Consider the following 21,362-nt stretch of genomic DNA (forward strand, 5'->3'; position numbering starts at 1 on the left):
CAGGAGATACTCATTATACGGCCTAGGGTCACCTGCTCCTCAGGTGATCCAGGCTCATATACTGTTGCACCAAACACTTACACTTGTCAGGTGTCCAGAGGTTAGTTATACTTGTATTATTGGTGATTCTGCAGATCATCAATAATCAGGTATAAATCTGTATTCTTGGTGATACTGCAGATCACCAATAATCAGATTCTCTCTGTGTGCTGACACCGATCGTTACATAGACACTTTTAGGTTTGCTGCTGTGAATTGGGTTCTACTTTTTATATTTTTTACAGTTAAGACTTCTTTTAAAATACTAATTTACATCTAGTTAAAGTGAACCCAAGGTGGAAGGTATATGGAGGCTGCCATATTTATTTCCTTTTAAACAATACCAGTTGTCTGTCCTGTCCTGCTAAACCTCTGCCTCTAAAGGCCCATACACACGTCGGATTTCCGCGAACGACGGGTCGTTTGAACGTCCCGTTGTTCCGTCGTTCGCCCGCTAAATCGGGCGTGTGTACAGACTATCGTTCGTTTGATAAGAGTGAGTTTGAGTGATCCGCCGGGTTGAGCCCGAGCCCAGTGATCAGCCCCAAGTCATTGCTGAGTCCAGCCATGGTATTGGCAATGGAAACAGCCCTAAACCAGTGGGCAGATTCCGGCGCTTCCTGGGCCGTGTCAGGGCATCTCTGGGAAGACTATGCTCTTGCTTTTCCCGTCGCAAGAGAAATTTGCCAGATCTTGAAGATACTGCACTCCCATCCACCAGCGGCACATGCAGATCTCCTGAACGTTTGAAACACAGCAGCTTTGCATACCACAAGTCCCTTGGACGTGGGGCTTTTGGAAAGGTGCTGCTAGCGACACATCGCACCACTAAACAACAGGTGGCAGTGAAGATGGTGGAGAAGAGAAGTATGGAGTATCTATATCAGGAACCCTTCAAAGAGCGAGATGTCCTCAAGACAGTTGGGAGCAGCCCCTTCTTCCCCCATATCTTTGCAACATTCTTGAAAAAGGTTTATCTCTGCTTTGTTCTGGAATATATGAGTGGTGAAAGGCTCAGAGACCTAATGGATACCTCGGCACTCCTGGAGGATATTACAAGGCCCAGATTTATATCAGCAGAGATCCTGTGTGGCCTGCAGTTCCTTCACGTAAAAGGCATCGTTCACAGGGACTTCAAGCCAGAAAACATACTCCTGGACGGCACTGGCCATGTGAAGATTGCCGACCTGGGTTTAGCTGAAACAGACATGTTTGGAAACAGGTCGATCATAAAAATCATTGGAACAAGACTATATATGGCCCCTGAGGTCCAGCAAAAGCAGTACTATAACTGTTCGGCAGATCTCTTCTCTTTCGGGATTATTGCCTTTGAAATGATAGTTGGTCGTCACCCATTTCTGGCTACAAACATATATGACCTGTTTCATAACACCTGCTACACTTATCCTGTATTTCCAGATGACATGGAGGAGATGACCCGAAATTTCCTAGAGCGGCTCCTCTACCAATGTAGACATAAGCGCCAGTCTGAGTGTCGCAACTTGCGGGAACATCCGTTTTTTCATGAGATAGACTGGCAGGAAATGGAAGATGGGAGATGCCCATCACCGGTGGTCCAATTCATTAAACCACCAATACAACCAACGATGTGGACATCCATCATGTGCCCCGAGAGAGGCAAGGAAGGTGTCACACGAAGGGCGAATGAGGCTTTTCAAGGCTTCTCCTTTGTGAGTGAAGAATGGATGAAAATCAGAAAGGCAAAGCCATAGATAACAATTACATCCCTGTGTAAAGTCCAAAAGCAGTGACTAATCAACCACCAATCTAATAAAGGTTCCCACCACTCATAAAAAAAATTAAAAAAAATAAAAAACAGTACAGATCCTAGCTTTTATTACCCTTCTTCAATAAACTGTTTAAACAGTGTAACACTTCACATCAGGGATCCACCATCGGGGCACCCATCGGGGAACAAACTCACACAGTCCTATTGACCAGTGCTAGACTGGTTGTCAATACAGGCTCTGGGCACTATAGGTTCACTGGGCCCTGGCTGGACGTCTCTACTTAGTTGTCGCAAATATACATAATGAGCTCACAAAAGAGTTATTGGATCAGTGGCATATCTGGGTAATAAAGCGCCTATGGCAAACACTGAAATTGCACCCCCAAGCCCCTTTCCCCTGAAAAACAGCACCCTGTGTCGCGTACATTTTTTTTTATGCATGGGATATGGTTAGTTACTTTTTCAGAAGTCCCTCTTATTATTCTGTCTCTGTAGTCTATTGTAACATTAACCTTCCCCTCTTTTAACACCTAATACTAACCCCCCCATTCTGGTCCCAACCAACATGCGTGATCACCTGACTCGTGACTCATTAGGGCCATGTTGTTCATAGAAGTTAACTCATCACGTCAGGGAAGTATGGAAGAGGTGGTGCATTTGTGTCTGTTCACAAACTGGCTTCTTTTTGCAACACTTCCTGGATTTTCGATTGCATGTTGTTTGACGCTTTTTCGATATAGGAGAGAATTACGGTAGGTTTTTATTTGTTATCAAGCACAGGGATAATGGTATACAATTTAGCATCTTATAAGTAGAAATATTTCTAACAACTTTACTCAAAGTGCTGAAAAATGTTTGCATATTTCACTCATCAAGAAACATGAGATGCACTTGGAAAGGCTTCTTGGCACAGACAACACTAATACGCACTGTATATATAAAAACATTCTACTGACGTTATCACCTAAGCAAAATAGCTGGGAACCTCTCTTCTAAAAAGCTGCTATGCCTAGCATTAAAAATCCTACCCTCATGGGAAATGTTTTACACATGTGTAAAAAAATGATTGTACAATGTACACGCTGTGCAAGGCAATCCAGGTTACACACCTAACATTTTTTTCTTTACATTCCATATTGATCACACCACTGATCTGCATATTTATTCTAGGTTATTGATTTTGGAGGTGTTTAGGTCCATACCCACGATGCAATTTTTCGGGCAATGTTTTCACGGTAAACAACCATTTTCATGATATTGTGTACTATTCTTAAAAGGAAAATCCGTAAAAACAATGTTTAATGACGTTTGACCACCCACACTAGTCATTGGTATTGAACGACTGTTATGACTGATCATTGGACAAACAATCATTCAGGTGTCCATTGAGTCCTGCGCTAATTACCATAATCATTTGAAGATGGTTTGAACTCATCACTCGTTCCCGTGGTTTGTGATTTCGGTAAGAAGTATCAGGGGACCATCATTTGCTGCCGGAGATCCCCCGATCCATCTTCTGGTGGTTACTCAGTTTTAGTGTCAGAAGATCAGCACAAAACTCAGGAAACATAAAAAAAATAAACCAAAAGACTAAACAGGAAATGGCACACTACTGGCTTTTCTGTAAAGCAATGTATTCAAGCGTTAACCACATAACAAGTTTCAGTGTTTCAAGCTAATGCACTTTTTCAGGTGTCAAGTCAACCTGAAACATTGTGTGGCAAAAAAAAAAAAAGTCTTATACTTTGCTTATAGCAAAGCCAGTGGCTGGCTAATTTCATTTTTTTTAGTTTTGCGTTATTAGGTTACTATACTATAACGGCACGCATACATATCATTAAGTTGCCAGGAGATTTGGGGTAGGATAAAGCTGAAAAATGGCTCAACCTGCTCCTGCACAAGTCTCGGCGACCAGGGATGCTCACCAGATGCATTACTCGTGATTCAAATGATGTTTAATTGGTGCAGGTGTGCGGTGGGGATAGAAGGGGTTATTTACCCATAATTCTGCAGTCCGCCCTGCATTTCAAAGAGCTTGCATGCATCCTATTGGTCGCGTTGCAAGCCTCACACTGGCATACTTCCTCCTGTCAGCGACGTTAATTTCTATTCCCCCACCAGGCCGACATAGATAGTTGTAATTCGGCTTCCAGCTATTGCTGGCGGTCGAATCACAGTGTTTGTATCGTAATTTATGCTCCGGCTTCTGATGGCACCTAAATTACTCACTGAGCACCTCTATAGCTGTAATTCCTATTGTGGCCTATGATGGTGCCAGCTGCGCCCAAGTCTCTGGCGCTGGTGTTACATTTCTTATTCGGAAGTAGAAGAGATATAGATGCTTCCATAGAGAGATTGTTTGTTTAACTTTCAGAAAAATATTTTTCTTGCCATAACTTAACAGCAGATGCAGCCAGGAGAGCTGTAGAGGAGGGAAGCATAGTCAGGACAATGATGGTTTAAATTCCAGGGCCTGTCTTGTCAGGTTGCCAAGGACTAAAGGTAACTGGAAATGACGTCATAGATAAAAAGTTACACCTCTCCGCACTCCAGATCATGAAGCACGGAGATAAAGATGGAACTAAAATATTACACATGCGCCTCCAGTTCATAGGTCACCGACTGAATGAAGTCACAGCTGCCACCAAAATAAACTGTGGGCACATGGAGCCTCTCAGGAAAGAGCAGAGACATAAAAAAGTGTCTGCAAACATGTCCACACTTCTGAGTGGGCTCAGTCTCTTCTCCGACCCCCCCCCCCTTATTTTGCCTTTTTTTCAAAGCCTATACATAATACATACCGGTATACAGTACTCTAATGTGCAAATGCTCCATGCAGAGATTGAGAGACTGAGAAACATAATATGTGATCATATTTGTACTAAATGTCCATTATTTACTAGTGGCATTACCTAGCATTGTATACATTTTTACATTTTCAGTGTGAACGCGTATGATATAATAAATTGCTTCCAGTAATTCTCCCTGTGATACTAAGTTAAGGGAAACGTAAGAGAAAACAGATTTCTGTTAAAAGCCTGGTAAAATCTAGTAAGTGCCACCTCGAAGTTGATAAGAGCTCTTATCCGATCATCCTAGAAAACAGCAGAGTGGAAAATTACTAAAGATTGTTTTCTGCACGGTGCAGCTTAGATCTGCAGGCCAGCATTGTACCTCTAAGGCAAGTCTTACCTTCAGCAAGCATGAAAAAATCCTGTATAACCTCCAAACTACGATTACGCTAATATCGCCAAATAAAGCTTGCTTACCTAATACAGTCATTTAATGAATATAATGTTGTTTAGGAAAAGAGAAAAAAAAATGACACTACAATCGTTTGTGGATACAAATATTATGAGTAGAGGAAATTATTAAAGTAGTAATGAAATAACAAGGAATTATTGGGAGGGAAAAAAATTATAATCACATACTGCTTTTATCATATCAAATGCACTAAACTTCTCTGATCCAACGTCCTTTTTATCCTAATGCACTAAATTAAATATCTGCTCCTTGTAGAATTTGATTCATCTAAACCAGATTAAAATCAAATCATGTACAAAATCAATTTCACTTAAAATACAATAATCTGAGCCCACTGAGGCCCCCTTTCTAGTAATAAGTATAAATGCTGCATATTTCTTTATTCCAATGCCATCTGATGCAGAGATCTTTGCAGAGAGTAGTAATGCACGACCTTGATTTTTTTAATCAATAAAATCTATGAGACAAAAACCAAAAACAGAACTGCATCTGAACATTTTTATGTTTAAAAGATGGATCTAAAGGACATACTTTTTTCCCAACTCCCTGTGTGGCATTGTGTGTCTCAAAGCTGTAAACAAATGGTGGACACGAATTAAAAAGCAAAGACAACACTATGTTTACTCACCAGCTCAGAGCTAATTTATTTAATGATAATTTAGAGCAAATCAGTGTAAATGGTGGACTAGCATTTTACACCAGAGGAAAATAAGGTTTCAGTTTTATTTAGCATACCAATTGTTCTATGTATGTTTTAATATGATTGAGATTACTCCACTTTTATAAATACTAATCATAATGCTAATGCAGCCCTTCAGTAGCCAACTTATTTAGAGGCTTGCAAGTACTCCAGACCATTTTATTTTAGCTTATGTTTTGATTTCTTATTTGTTACATTCCCCTGTTTCTAATTAGTATTGCTCTAATATGTGTTTATGGCCACTTGTCACTAGGGGGCAGTGTGAGACAATAACAGAGGACTTCAGCTTTCTGTCTCTATATTTTCTGCTGGCAGAGAGAGATCAAAGCATCCCAAGAATTACCAGCACAACAAGTTCGGCCAACTGAGGTCAAAAGCAGTGCATTTATCTCAAACGAGAGACATCTATTGAAGTTGGTAATGGGTTAAAACTTGTATGATTAAAATAATTGTATTAATATGAGTTTCAGGTAGATTTGGTTCAGGGCTTATTCACAGTGGGACGCTGCGTTGTAATGCTACGTTAAAGTGGCAATGCCACAGTACAACACAAAGCAAAAAAAGGTGTTAATGCACATTAATGCTGCATTACCATTGCATACAGAAGATACAGTAAAGCATAAAGGCAATGAAAATTATGCTTTCCTGTACCCGGTAAAGTGTACATTTAGAGGTAACACACAAGTTACACATTACAATGCGACGCTAGCATCGCACTGTGAATGTCCCATAGGATTAGCATTGCAGTGCGGTAAGCTGCGTTATAAGAGTTTATAATGCAGCTCCACAACGTCCCACTGTGAATGCAGCCTGAAAGGTACAGTAATATCTGAAAAGAAGATATTTATGGAATTGTGAGGAACTAGAGATGGTAAGAAAAAGAGGAAAATAAGTAGTAGAGTTTGAAGAAGCTAGTTTTGAGGGCATTTGCGTGATTCCCTATGTTTTCCCTAAGTATCAGCAAAGCAGTGCAATACTCTGGCTAACATATTTTCCAAACAGCATGCACATACCTATGTGCATATGTTTACATGACTCCCACTTGCCCCCCACCCACACACACACATACACGACAAAGCCAGCTGACTCACATGGCTTTTAATATTCAATAGGGATGAGCATTGGACCGATCAGATCATTAATACTGTACTTTGTAAATCATATTACCGTGGAAATTTTAGGCCAATCAGAAGACTCAGAAGTATTAAGTCAATTAGAAAATCCAGGAGTAACTGAGGTTACCGACCGGAAATGTGGATTATGCACAATAGCATACATCCGCAAAAAACAAACAATAATTTCTACAATTAACCATCTTTATTGACTAATATATATATTTACACTATAATATACACTATATTCTGTGGAATTCAGAAATTGGTAATCAGAAATACACTAATTGGAAATCAGATATATGTTGGATATGTGGTAAATCATTTGTATGTGGTAAAATATTTGTAATTTTGTCCTTCCCTCAATAAGAAGGTGATCAAATACTGTAGCCCCCTCCACCTAGGCGAGTTAGGGCTTGTTTTCGTTAGTGCAGTGCAGGAGCCGTGTGTCAGAGCAGCTCTGCATTGCATGTGACTCCTCTGGGGGCAGCGCTTGTGATCCCATTCATAATAATGATTGGGATTGCGGGCGCAATTGCCCCAAAATGCAAGCAACCATCCTCTGCTATTCAGTGGTGAATCACAGCGCATGTGTGGAAACATCAGAGAGTGCAGTCTGTGCACTCTCTGATGTCCCTGTGATTGCGTTTCCATAAGCGCAGCTGAAAGCGAGCCTATGGAAACAAGCCCTGAGTTGGGACCCCTTATATATTTCTACAAAGTGATAGAGAGAAAACACCCATTTTGAGTAAATTTCTTATAGCTGTAAATAGTGTTGGTGCTCAGATCTGGTATAGTGAATTTGACTTTGCATTGTAAGTTTCACATACAATATGTATGACGAAACCTAAAAATATATTTTGGTTTCAGGTACCAGCCTTGAAGATAATAGTATAATTATAGAATTTCTCTGAATTACCAGCGCTATTGTTCAAGGGCAGTTGCCCTTTGCCCCACCCCCCTACCAAAAATGGCCCTTGATTGTGGGAAGGACAGTCTGGGATTGTTCAATGTTGTCTGTGAACACTGTGGAGAATGTATCAGTGCTATAAAAACTATAGGTATAAAATTGTTTTTGACATTGGAGGGTTCTTCAGATTGAATGCAATAGCAAAGCTATGGAGTTGATTTATCAAAACAGGTGCAAAGGAATCTTTAGCAAAAGTGGAGCAGTTGCTCAGAAAGCTGCTCATTCAACAGCTGAGAGATGATTGGTTGCTCTGGCCAACTGCTCCATTTTGCTCCAGTTTTTTTGCACCTGTCTTGATAAATATGCCCCTATATGCATATTAATTATATTATACATTTTCTAGGACAGAAAATTCAATTTCCGAACTATGGCAGAAAAGAGAGCCATAGAACGATCATAATATTTCCAGATAAAGAATTTCATTTTAAAACCACAGCCTTTAATACTGCCTGACAGATTTCTCTGGCATTGCATTTGGGGATTAGTACAGTAACTCATTTGAAACTCAAAGGGATTTCAGTTTTATATCATATTAATGAAAGGGATGCAGTGGGCTGACATATAGGGAATATTTAGTCAGTTACTGGCTTGCATTATGTTTTGTATGATGCCAAATCTAAGGAGACAGGATTAGTATAAAATTATTTTGTACAGAATTCCTTACTGTGCAAATATTAGTTTTTCAGTGCAAGTCACAAGTTACCATATCAAAATGCATAATGTTAGTTATCGTGGAGGTGCACATAGGGGGCACCTGCCATAGGCACCCTTTGTCACTCATTTGGGGGGGGGGGGGGGGCGCATCCCCAGAAGGCAATTAATTGCCCCCTCTGTGTAGTAGCTGCCTCACCGCTAACACTATTGTCCATGACGGCTGCCCGGTGCTCACAGAAGGAGAGGAGAGACCGAGTGGCTCTGTGTGACACTTACTGGGACAGGCAGCTTGTTTTCCAGCACCTCTTGTGTGTCACCTAGCCACCCAGTGCCTACAGCTACATCCACGGCCACACACTGTTTCCTCCCTCAGTCTCCTCCCCTTTCATCATGAATGTGGCCAATCAGGACTCAGGAGAGGGATCGGGGATACAAGGCAGGGAGTGGCGCCAATGTTGCTATGGGGACCACCGTCCCTGCAGCATCTCTGGTCTCCAAAGAAACGTCAACACCCCTCGCTGCCTTGTAACCCCGATCCCCCTCCTAATTAGCCGCATACGTGATGAAGGTGGCAAGGGAGAGAGGAGGAAACAGTTTGTGGATGTATCTGCAGGCACCAGGTGGTCAGGTGACACAGTGTGCGCAAAAGTCCAGCAAAGATCACATATCAGATCACATCTGGCTTAAAGAGAACCCGAGGTGGGGTCTTGGGAATGAAATCCACATACCGAGGCTGGGTCTGTCTAATAGAGCCCAGCCTCTGTTGCTATCTAGATCGTCCCTAAGCCCCCCTGCGCTCTGCAATACCCCATAAATCACAGCCGCGCTGTGCGTGCTGTGTTTACCTCACTCCTGTCAGTCTCGGCGCTCCCCCCGCCTCCTGCATCGTTCCGGTCCCCGCCTGCGTCCCTTCCCTCCAATCAGCGGGGAGGGAAAGGACACAGGCGGGGACCGGAGCAATGCAGGAGGTGGGGGAGTGGCGAGACTGACAGGAGAGAGGTAAACACAGCCTGCTCTGACAAGCTGCGTGTCAGCAGCACGGCTGTGATTTATGGGGAGATTGCAGAGCACAGGGGGCGCTTAGGGGCGATCTAGATAGCAACAGAGGCTGGGCTCTATAGACAGATCCAGCCTCTGTATGTGGAGTTTATTCTCAGAACCTCGCCTCGGGTTCTCTTTAAGGTAATAATAAGTGACTGATCATTCACCAAAGCAAAGCAAAGTGCCCAGCAAAGTGCCCAACCCTGCAAATCAAAGCACCCTGCAAGGCAAAGCCCCCAGCAAAGCAAAGCCTCCAGCCCTGCAGAGTGCCCAGAAAAGCAAACGGCCAGCCAAGCAAAGCAAAGCCCCTAGCCCAGCAAAGCACCCAGCAAAGCAAAGCTCTCAGCCCAGTAAAGCACCCATCCAAGCACCAAGCAAAGCCCCCAGTCCTTCCCAGACCCCAGCAAAAGCACCCAGGTTTTTTTTTCGTTTTTTGTTTTTTTTTTCTTACAGGGGAAAGGCGCTCAGGGGGAGGTGCAATGTCACTAATTGCCATAGGCGTCATATTACCCAGATACAGCTCTGCTCGAAGCTTGTTGAACTACATGTTTGTTGCCTCTATGATACTTTCTAGCCACCTCATTCCCTGCCATCTCCTCCTCCTTTTGCCCTAAATCTTTCCCTGCATCAGGGTCTTCTCCAATGAGTCCTGCCTTCTCTTTGTGTCCAAAGTATTTCAGTTTCAGTTTCATCTTCAGCATTGCTCCCTCCACTTAATTATTTAGTTACTTCCTATGAATAACCCAGTTTACCATTTACTGTGCACAGTTTGTAAGAGTCTGTCAATCCAGGTTTTCTGCATGTTACTTGAGACCAGTATGAAGGTGAGTAACAGCAGATGCTGGAATAGGTAAGACACTAACTGCTCCAATGCACTACACTGCATCAAGTTATGGAAAGGAATAGCATTGTTATGAGGGGGGTGGCTGCACAAGTTATTTTGGTAGGGGGCACTGTAGTCCTACATGTCATAAGGAGAGAGGGGGAATGGATGGCGGCATCACATATTTGGTTATGATTAATAATAGCTGCAATACAACACATACAAAATGGTATGTATTACTACTATAACACCAAGTGGCCAATGCAGGGACCACTTGTACTCACAAGTTCTAAAACCCTAGTCCTACACAAGTGGTATTGTCCACTCCTTACCTGTAGATTGGAAACCTGAAAGAATAAGGCTTCCAAACTCTTCCAAAATTAAAGTATATGTACTTCACCTATTAACACAAATGTGTGTGCCTATGCTCAGTTTATAAAGTTCAATAGTGTTAAGTGACAGATGGACAGACAGACAGACAGAGACAGAGGCAGATAGATAGATAGATAGATAGATAGATAGATAGATAGATAGATAGATAGATAGATAGACAACCTCATGCTATATTGAAAAAATAAGTTATTCTCATCACATGTAATAACCATACCTTACATATAAATCAGAATAACGTCAATATAACCTTGTACGAAGACATTAATTAAAGTTAACTCAAAGAGCCACAGAGCAGAATAGAATGCTTAGAAGAGAATCTGGTCACTGGTAGAGGGAAGGGTCAAGGTTATGCTAGCAGATGGCACTTGCAATCCATAAGAAGATGAAAATAGTATAATTAACTTCAATATGACAAAGACATGAATAGGTATTTTACAGTCCATGCGTACTGCATATACATGTAACTCAGATAAACTAATTAATTGAAATATCCTGATGAAGAGTATATGTTCATGATGCACGTAAACATTGTTTTTAATAATTTGCAGATGTATCACCTGTGCATAAAACTGCTCTTGAGCATTATCTCAGCTGCCAGCTTAGAAATGGGGTCTGAAAAATTAAAAATGAAATACATTTGCATTGAAAAAAATATTTTAATTAAAACTGCACAATATAATATAATACTTGGGCAATGACCAGTTTTTTTCTTAAAAGACCATTATGCTGGGCATACACGGATTCAATTATGCGCCGGATCGAGCCGCTGGCTCGATGCCGGTGCATCCCCGCTTGTCTGGCAGGTTATCGGACCTGTCGGATATTATCAATCGAGCCATCAGCGGCTCGATTGATAAGGAGAAAACTTACCATGTATGCCTGGCATTACAGAGTAAAAGTTAAGCAGTTACAATCTGACCAAACTGAAAGGTTTTGCACTAGTCCATCTCCTCATGAGAGATTCTCAAGGTTTTCTTGTTTTTTGAACGCATTCTCTGAATGGCAGTTGCTAGGTGACACTGCATAAACAGTGTGCAAGTGAGTAGGGAGGCTGGCATCTTACTATTTTGGCAATTAGACTTTGCAACTGCCTTTCAGGAAATGCTTTTGAAAACAAAGAAAACCCTAAGAATGCCCCAAGAGCAGATGGACTAGTCCAAAACCTGTTGGTCCTGTCATATCTTAACTGCTTTCCTTTTCCACTGTAGTAGTTCTTTAACCACTTGACCTCCCCCAGGAAAAGTATCTACGTCCCTGCAAAACACCAGTACAGCATATATATATATATATATATATATATATATATATATATATATATATATATATATATATATATATATATACATACACACACACACACACATATATATACACACACATATACTCTTCTACTGCCGCTGTGCCCGTTCTCGCCGCCGATCATTAGAGAGATCAATGAATGGGAATGCAGTTCCCATTCACTGATCTAAGTCCCCATGTCAATGATTGCTGGCATCAATGAGATCACTGTCGTCACTGTAATAACAAAAGTAACCTGTCCATGCATTACTTCCTATTAGTGTACTAATAGTATGCTCAGGAAGATAATGAGTGAGGACATCTTGTGGCCAAATAGTTAAAGTACACCTACATACATTTTTTTTTAAATAAAGAGATCTACACATAAATACATACAATTAACCCCTTACCTCCCACACTCTCCCATAGTTACCCAAATAAAACTTTTGCATAAAAAATGACAATTAAAAAATATATACATAAATAGTTACCTTAGGGACTGAACATTTTTAATATGCATGTCAAGAGGGGATATTACTGTTATTTGTGTTAAATTATGGACTTATAATTAGTGATGGATGCTGAAAACTGAAAAAATACACCTTTATTTTCAAGTAAAATAATGTCATCATACATTGTACCAGGGAAATATTTTAAACATTGCAATAACCAGGACAAATGGGCAAATAAAATGCTTGGGTTTTATCCACAGTAGAACATTTTATTTTAAAACGATAATGGCCGAAAACTGAGAAATAATAATTTTTTTATTATTTACATTAAAATGCATTTGGAACAAAATAATTCTTAGCATAATGTGCCACCTAATTGGGAGCAAAAAATAAGATATAGATCATTTTGTTGTGATTAGTAGTGATTAAATTATTGGTGAAAGAAAAGGAGGAGTGCTGAAAGGTGAACATTGCTCTAGTGTTTAAGGGGAAAACCTTTAGAGGTGAGTGGTTAATGAAAAATCTGCAAGTCACACGCTGCTGCCTCCTAGCTGTTCTGTGAATTTCCCCGACTGACTAACTAGTGCATTCTTATACCCTGCAACAATTCTTTGGAGATAAACTATCTTTTGTTTATAATTTAAATAAATATGCTGATTGTTCAGAGCTACTGGCCAATCAAAGAATGTTATCTGAGAATAAGTCATTATTGATGTGCTAGCTCAAAAACAGTCAATTTTCAGATCTTTACCATAAGAAAAATAAATCATTGACAGGGAAATATATTTCCAAATAAGGGGATAAACGTTTTAAAAAGAATTTGAGAAAAGAAAAAAATACTTAAAAATGTAATTTCCTTCATAAGAGTGCTTCAGCTCACATCTTGTGTACGCCGGTGTAATACAAGCAGTTCTTACTATATTCAGTTTTAGTAATTTAGACACATGAGATTGAAGTAAAATAAATTTCAGAAATTCTATTCTGGCAACAAGAAAAAAAAAATAAAAGATTACAAAGAATAAGAAAACCCCTAAAACAGAGAAACGTGAATCCAGGGCCAGAAGAAATTATTTTTATGCATCTGGAATATGGTTAATATTTAAATCCAAACATACTGACAAACAGATCTGGTGGTTTGAGCTGTAAGCTCTAATTTATTGTTATTGCAAACCTTGCTATAAGCTTTCAATCTCTGGTTTCCGTAGAAGCCATTGATTCTGAGATTTCAACACAGTTCTATAAAGTTTTATGAGATGTAACTGGTTATTCTAAAATAGATGTATGTAAACAAAAACATTGTAATATATGTGTTAGTAATAATAGTAAAACATACGTGTTGCATAAAAAGCTTAAAAATGTTTAAAGGGAACCTTAACTGAGAGGGATATGGATGTTTCCTTTTAAGCAATATCAGGTGCTTTCCAGTCCTGCTGTTCTCTTTGGCTGCAGTAGTGACTGAATCACACATCTGAAACAAGTATGCAGCTAATCCAGTCTGACTTCAGTCAAAGCATCTGATCTGCATGCTTGTTGAGGGGCTGTGGCTAAAAGTATTAGAGTCACAGGATTAGCAGGAGAGTCAGGCAACTGGTATTATTTTAACTACTTCACCCCAAGGCGGTTTTTACCCTAACAGACAAGAGCAATTTTCACCTTTCAGTGCTCATCCCTTTCATTTGCCAATAGCTTGATCACTACTAATCACAATGCAATGATCTATATCTTGTTTTTTTTTCACCACCAATTGGGCTTTTTGGGATTGATATTTGTTTTCAGTAATTACTTTATTTTCTATGCATTTTAAAGGGAAATACAAGGAAAACATGAAAAATACACTATTTCTCCAATTTCATCCCCTGTGGTTTTAATATAAACACTGCTACTGTACATAAAAGCCACACATTTTATCTGCCCCTTTGTCCTGGTTATCACAAGATTTTAATGATGTCCCTAGTACAAAGTATGGTGACAATATATCGTTTGGAAATAAAGGTGTATTTTTCTGGGGGGCGTGTTTTTTTTTCACAATTTTCACGTGCACGTGCACAGGGATGCACGCGCATCTGCAGGAGCGCGCACGTGCACAGCGGCAGCAGCACTGTCTGACTTTGAAAAACGTCCTGGAGCCATTAAGAGGCTCTAGCAGGACGTTTTTATAAGTCAGCATGTCATTAAGTGGTTAGAAGGAAAAATCCATATCCTTATCAGTTTAGGTTTCTTTTAAGAAGCTTTACACTGCAATGCAAAATACCAGAATGGCACAGGAACTGCCATAATGAGTACACAATATTATCTAAATAAACAAAACTTTAACGTTGCTTCAAAATCTAGCTAATCATAGTAATGTGTTTACAGTCTCTAGACGGATTACTGAATTGCATGCTTGCCAGCCAGTTCAGCCTCCCATCTGCCAAACACTGAGCACCTCTTGGCTGCAATTTAAAATAAAACTGAAGTGAGGGTAAAACAGTTTGCTACTTACCTATGGACAGTAAAAGTTCCAGATCCTATTGGGCCTTTCATTTCCCTACTCAGGACGCTTGTTCCAGCATTGTCACCCCGTTGCATGTATTTAACCAACTGGTCAAATATACCTTCAGGACCCTTGGAAGGCTTCAAACGCACTTGTAACCCTGAGTGCTTTCCAAGATGGATGTCTTCGTACTTATGTGCAGTATGAAGCAACCTGTCTTTGGGAGCACTCAGGGACACAAGTGCTCTTGAAGCCTTTCAAAGACTCCCAGAGGGGGCATAACTTCATTGGGGCACAGTGGGGGAACAAGAACACCAAAAAAACGACAGGTACAGGAACCAGAGCCTTCCCTCTCCATAGGTAGGATCTGCCTTTTTCATCACTACAGATGTACTTTTAAGGAAACTTGAAACAAGTAAAATACAGAATGTATACATACCTGGGGCTTCCTCCAGCCCTCTTCAGGCCGATCGGTCCCTCACTGTCTTCCTAGGCTGCCTGGATCCTACACTAGGCGGCCCTTTTAAAAGCACATTTTGAATGCAAGGAAGAACTAATCACGGAACTGAACTCTTAAGGGGTTAATTTTAGTATTTTTTGGTAAAATTACTGCCGGTACAACATTCCAACATTTGCAGAGCGTTTCCATGGCATGTCATGTTTTTCTTAGAAGGATGCCTTAGTGCTTAATCAATTAAAAAATTGTGTCTTCTGTGTATATGGGGAGCTGCGCAGAGTGTTACTGCACCTCCCATTAGAAAATTAATTTTCTCAAAATGCATTGAATTCTGTTTATGTACAGCTTGGTGTATTTGCCTTCTTAAAAAATTGCAGATTTCCTTCTGTTTTAAGAAGGCAAATACACCAAGCTTTGCTTTTTTTTAGTAGGAGGGCTTTTTGGTCTCTTTTATCCTCCTATACATTCTTAGTAGTTTGGGTCACCCTGAGCTGCTTGGTTACTCTGTTGTACTGGTCCAAGCCCTATCTCATACAGCCTTATCAATCCCTGCCATGTACTGATGAGGACTAAAAGTCTGAAACAGGCTGTCTACATGTGGGTTTGATATGGCTGTGTAAAATTTAAAGTTATAGGCTTACTATACACCAGCGGTTCTGGATGCTTGCTTGGCTTACCAAGGGCGAAAAGGGATAATTTGCATATTCAGTAGTAGTGCATTGTGGGTAACCACAAATGTTCACTTATAGCTGAATTATTGCATATTTCCTTCTGTTTTAAGAATGCAAATACACCAAGCTTTGCTTTTTTTTAGTAGGAGGGCTTTTTGGTCCCTTTTATCCCCCTATACATGCCTAGTAGTTTGGGTCACCCTGAGCTGCTAGGTTACTCTGTTTATGTGCAGATGAGACTATTCACAAAAATATATGAGCTTGATAATTTATTTATTTATTTTTGCTAAATGCATGAAGTTGATGGAATTTCTGAGGCCAGAATGCAGGCAAATGAGTTGTGGAACAGTGCGGATACGAAGCAGAGACACAATATTAAAAGGTGTTTCACTGAGTTTTTGGGGGAGGATTTGGCAAGAAATGCGGTTTTGTTAAAATTGCCTGATTGGTATATAAAAATGGTGTTGTTGTTTTCTTGCAGGGATTCAGTTTACTTTGAAAGTAATGAGACTGTGAAACTTTTGGCGTACTTTAAAAGGAGGGGGAGGTGATAACGTTGTTTTGTTGTTTTTTGTGAATAATATAATGAACAGATTCAGTAAAGCAAGCCGATATGATGATTGGATAATGAAGGATGGGCAAGATCGCTGCCAACCTGATGGAGAGATCCGCGTGAGGGCTGTTTTTTAAGTGATTTTAATCTGAAAGGCTTGGAAAAAAAAAAAAAGCATGAAGTTGATGGGCATGAGAATGCATACTTTCAAGAAAGTTCTTAGTTTTGCTAAAAGAAAAAAAAAAGGGTATCTAAAACCCATATGTGAAAATTTTAAGTCAGGTTATATATGTCATAAAAACTGCAGATAAAAATAGCTCAGTAATTCCAGGTAAAGGCATCCGAAGCTGGTTAAAATTAAACAGTTGTGCAGGATGAGAAAAGGACCAACAAGTCAGAATGAGAAGAGAAAGGGCAAAGGTCTGGTTCAATCTTTGCAAAAAAAAAATAATAATAATCTACAATTACATATTATTTCATCAACAAGGATCCTAGGAATGTCTGTTCATGATTTCACTTCTGACAACCACTACTTTTGAATTCTTTTCTCACATGCTGGGTTTGCATTCACCGGATTTGAGACTGGATTACTTTAAATGAGAATGACTAATGTAATTTCAACCCTCAATATAACCAAAAATAAATTAGCCATAATTAAACTGTTTTTCATACATCATTTTCTAGATTTATAATTATAACTGTGCTCTTTGATTTTTTTATATTTCTTCTTTCTCACACAACTTTGCAATACAATTTATTTCCAGCTGTTATGATATTTATATTTTGATTCTTTTATAGTATTTCCCTCACTCGCTTCTGCCATCTAGTTAACACTTATTATTATAGCGCTGTGTTATTGATTCGTCTAGCCTCCTAATTTTGTAGAACAATCATTCAAACAGTTCACTGCATTAAAAAAGTAAAAAATAAGGATCAAATGAGTTATTGAGCAATGGCCTAGTTTTATCAAACCACAGAAAATGTTTAAAGCACATTTATGCTTTATCTCCTCATTTTGACATAACATATTGAAGAGCAATGCTGTATTTTAATATGCGGAGGCCGGTTTCTCAATAGAAACCGGGGTTTTTGTCATGGTGCGATTGCGCAATCACAACGCATCGCAATCTCACTTCTGGCTGCAAGCCAAGCAAAATGAGAAGCTCTCTCAGCACTCACTTCCTGTGGCAGAAATAGGAAGTGCATGGAAGTGTATTGTCAAAATATGCTTAGGCGCATTCATGACCTAAATGTGAGTGACAAACAGTTATTTGTTGCGCCATAGATTTACATGACTTTCAGTCACTGCGCATTGCTGTCGATCGTCTCTGGTAACGTGCTGTTGTCCTTGTGGTAAATTCAATACTTCTGGCCCATAGCATCACATCACGGTAGGAATGCAAAGCCCTTTAATTTTTTATTGTTTTAGTGTTGCCTAGTGTTGGGCGAACAGTGTTCGCCACTGTTCGGGTTCTGCAGAACATCACCCTGTTCGGGTGATGTTCGCGTTCGGCCGAACACCTGGTGGTGTTCGGCCAAACTGTTCAGGTTCGCCCGAACGGCTCATTGCCTGGCCGAACAGGGCCCCTGTTCGGCACGAACAGGGCCCTGTTCGCCCGAATACTGGCCCCCTATGGGGTCGCAGGCATAAGGGGGGAGCATGCCCCGATCGCGGGGGGGGGTCGGAAATTCCCCCCACCCCCTCCGCTAGCGCTCCCCCCTCTGCCCGCTTCCCCATTCAAAAGTTAGGAAGTGAAACTGTACCTGTGCGGCCGGTAGTGGGTGACTGGCAGTGGGCGGCACTATGGAGAGACTGAGGAGGAGGAGGAGTCCGGAGAGTGACGCGTTGAGGGAGGCCGGGCAGTGGGCGGATCAGCAGTAGTACGGTACTACTGCTGATCCGCCCACTGCCCGGCCTCCCTCAACGCGTCACTCTCCGGACTCCTCCTCCTCCTCAGTCTCTCCATAGTGCCGCCCACTGCCAGTCACCCACTACCGGCCGCACAGGTACAGTTTCACTTCCTAACTTTTGAATGGGGAAGCGGGCAGAGGGGGGAGCGCTAGCGGAGGGGGTGGGGGGAATTTCCGACCCCCCCCGCGATCGGGGCATGCTCCCCCCTTATGCCTGCGACCCCATAGGGCCCCCAAAAGCGGGATGTTCGGGGAGTTCGGGGTTCGGCCCGAACATGCCGAACATTGCGGCCATGTTCGGCGAACTTTCCCGAACCCGAACATCCAGGTGTTCGCCCAACACTAGTGTTGCCCTGTGGTAAAAAAGGCTAATGCACTGCAATGAAAACGTCCCAGTGTGAAAAGGGCCTTAAGGATTATTCAAAATTAACATTTTTGGGGTAACTTTATCTATTACATAGATTTTCTTAAAGGGACACTACTGCAAAGTAATTGTTTTTCAGTTACTGTATTAAATGACTTCCACAGGATAAGCAATGTTTTAGATAGTTGAATTAGCTGGTCACATCTAATCTGTATACTGATCAGACTAAATTCAAGAGTGGGAATCTCAGCACCAGCTCAGTGAGGGCTCGTTCCCACTGTTGCGACGCGATTTCGGCCGCATTCCGACGCTTGTATTTTTACCCGCGATTTCGCATGCGATTTCGCATGGCAGGGTGCCATGCGAAATTAACCATGACACTGCCAGGGCTAAATAAAATTGAAAAAGGTGCGAAATCGCACGCGAAATCGCGGGTAAAAACGCATGTAACAAACGCATGCGTTTTTACTATTAAATACATTAGCGGCGATTCGCACGGATTCCCGACGCAGGCGAAATCGTTGGCTCTTTTGTGCGTTTTTTTACCGCTGAAAAAAACGCACCTCAACAACGCTACAGTGGAAACAGGCCCATCCACTTGCATTACATGTGCGGATCTGCATGCGTTGGACGCATGCAGATTCGTGATAGTGGGAACGAGCCCTAACTGACATGGTGCTATCCATTCCCTGCAGAGTTGACCTGTAACAGCTGATTTCTATCCAATGTCACTTCCTCCCCCCTCCCTGTGAGGCTGCTGTCTGTAGCTCTGTGAGATCTCTGAGGTCCGAGCAGAGCCAGTTTATAGCTAGTAGAGAGCACTGTCGTGTGGAGGGCTGTGCCTGCAAAACTGCAGGGGGGGGCTGGAAGATCAGCTTTACTATGTACAGCCTCACAGGGAGTGGAGAAGGAGTAATGTCAGATAGAAATCAGCTGCTACAGTTGAACTCGGCAGAGAATGGATAGCACCACGTCCGTAACTGAGCTAGTGCGGGGATTCCCACTCTTGAATTCTGTCTGATCAGTGTACAGATTAAATGTGACCAGCCAATTTAAAGATCTTATACATTGCTTATCTTCTAGAAATCATTACAGTTACTGAAAAGCAATTATTTCACAGTAGTGCCCCTTTAAACTATAGTGACATTATCTATGTTTAATGCATCTAAAACTGTCTTTTTGAAATGTGTAACTTTTAAAAAAATAATTCCATATGTGATTTGTTACTGTGTTATAATTCAATGATTGAGTGTACACTGATTTAGTTTTATTGGCGATAGATGTCATTTACACGATGAACCATTTTTTGGTAAACTTATTAGCTATTAAGAGTTTGTGATTGGTCCCCCTAAAGGAGGAGTGGCTGGATAGTCCCTGAGGAGTGGCTGGATAGTGTAATGGTTAAGGGCTCTGCCTCTGACACAGGAGACCTGGGTTTGAATCTTGGCTCTGCCTGTTCAGTAAGCCTGCACCTATTCAGTAGGAGATCTTGGGCAAGTCCCCCTAACACTGCTACTGCCTATAGAGCGCATCCTAGTGGCTGCAGCTCTGGGGCTTTGAGTCCGCCAGGAGAAAAAGCGCGATATAAATGTTCTGTGTTTGTTTGTTTGTTTGTAAAGCTGACAAAGGTGAAGACCACCCAAGAAGCATTTTTCAGCCTATTATTATGATGTCATTAGGCTGACCAATCAAAAATATTTGTTTATTCCTTAAGGGACTCCGAGCAGTGCAGAAACTATGGAAAGATGCATATCATTTTAAAGATCTCTTTCTCCTCTTTCCAATAATATATAAACCGCCACCCTACGCCTTTTAGTTTTTGGTATTTTCACGATTAAAATTGCCGTGGCCGCGATTTCGATCGCGAAAATAGAAAAAACTAAAAGGCGTAGGGTGACGATTTAGGGGTCGTCAGAAAGAGGAGAAAGAGAGCTTTAAAATGATATCCATCTTTCAATAGTTACTTGTATTACACAGGACGACACTTTCCCCAGTGTCAGCAGCTCCATTCAGCAGAATGGAGCTGCTGACTTTAGGAAAAAGTCGCCCTGTGTAATACAAGTAACTATGGAAAGATGGATATCATTTTAAAGCTCTCGTTCTCCTCTTTCTGACGACCCCTAAATCATCACCCTACGCCTTTTAGTTTTCTCTATTTTCGCGATCGAAATCGCGGCCGCGGCAATTTCAATCGCGAAAATAGCAAAAACTAAAAGGCGTAGGGTGGCGGTTTATATATCATTGGAAAGAGGAGAAAGAGATCTTTAAAACGATATGCATCTTTCTATAGTTTTTGCACTGCTCGGAGTCCCTTTAGTCCCTTTGCATATACAGTAATGATCAAAGTAAGAGGCTTCCACCCATTCTATTAAAGGGACACAAACTGCATAGAAAGGGTGGTTTAGGGACGTGACAATTGTGATCATACTGCCACTTACAAACACTCTCTCTCTCTCT

At 41.2% G+C, this 21,362-nt stretch overlaps 1 long non-coding RNA gene across 5 annotated transcripts in view; it reads right to left on the reverse strand.

The window, feature by feature from the left end:
- Positions 1–21,362, reverse strand: part of LOC137544166 (uncharacterized) — a 218,850-nt gene that overhangs the window by 184,916 nt on the left and 12,572 nt on the right. For 3 of the 5 annotated variants that reach the window (XR_011025751.1, XR_011025749.1, XR_011025750.1), the window contains exon 3: positions 11,304–11,358. The exons of the other annotated variants lie outside the window; for them this stretch is intronic. This is a non-coding gene — a long non-coding RNA (uncharacterized lncRNA). The remainder of the gene's footprint in view (positions 1–11,303; positions 11,359–21,362) is intronic. 5 annotated transcript variants of the gene reach the window in all.

This window comes from Hyperolius riggenbachi, chromosome 2 (genome assembly GCF_040937935.1).
Source record: "Hyperolius riggenbachi isolate aHypRig1 chromosome 2, aHypRig1.pri, whole genome shotgun sequence".
Taxonomy (NCBI): domain Eukaryota; kingdom Metazoa; phylum Chordata; class Amphibia; order Anura; family Hyperoliidae; genus Hyperolius; species Hyperolius riggenbachi.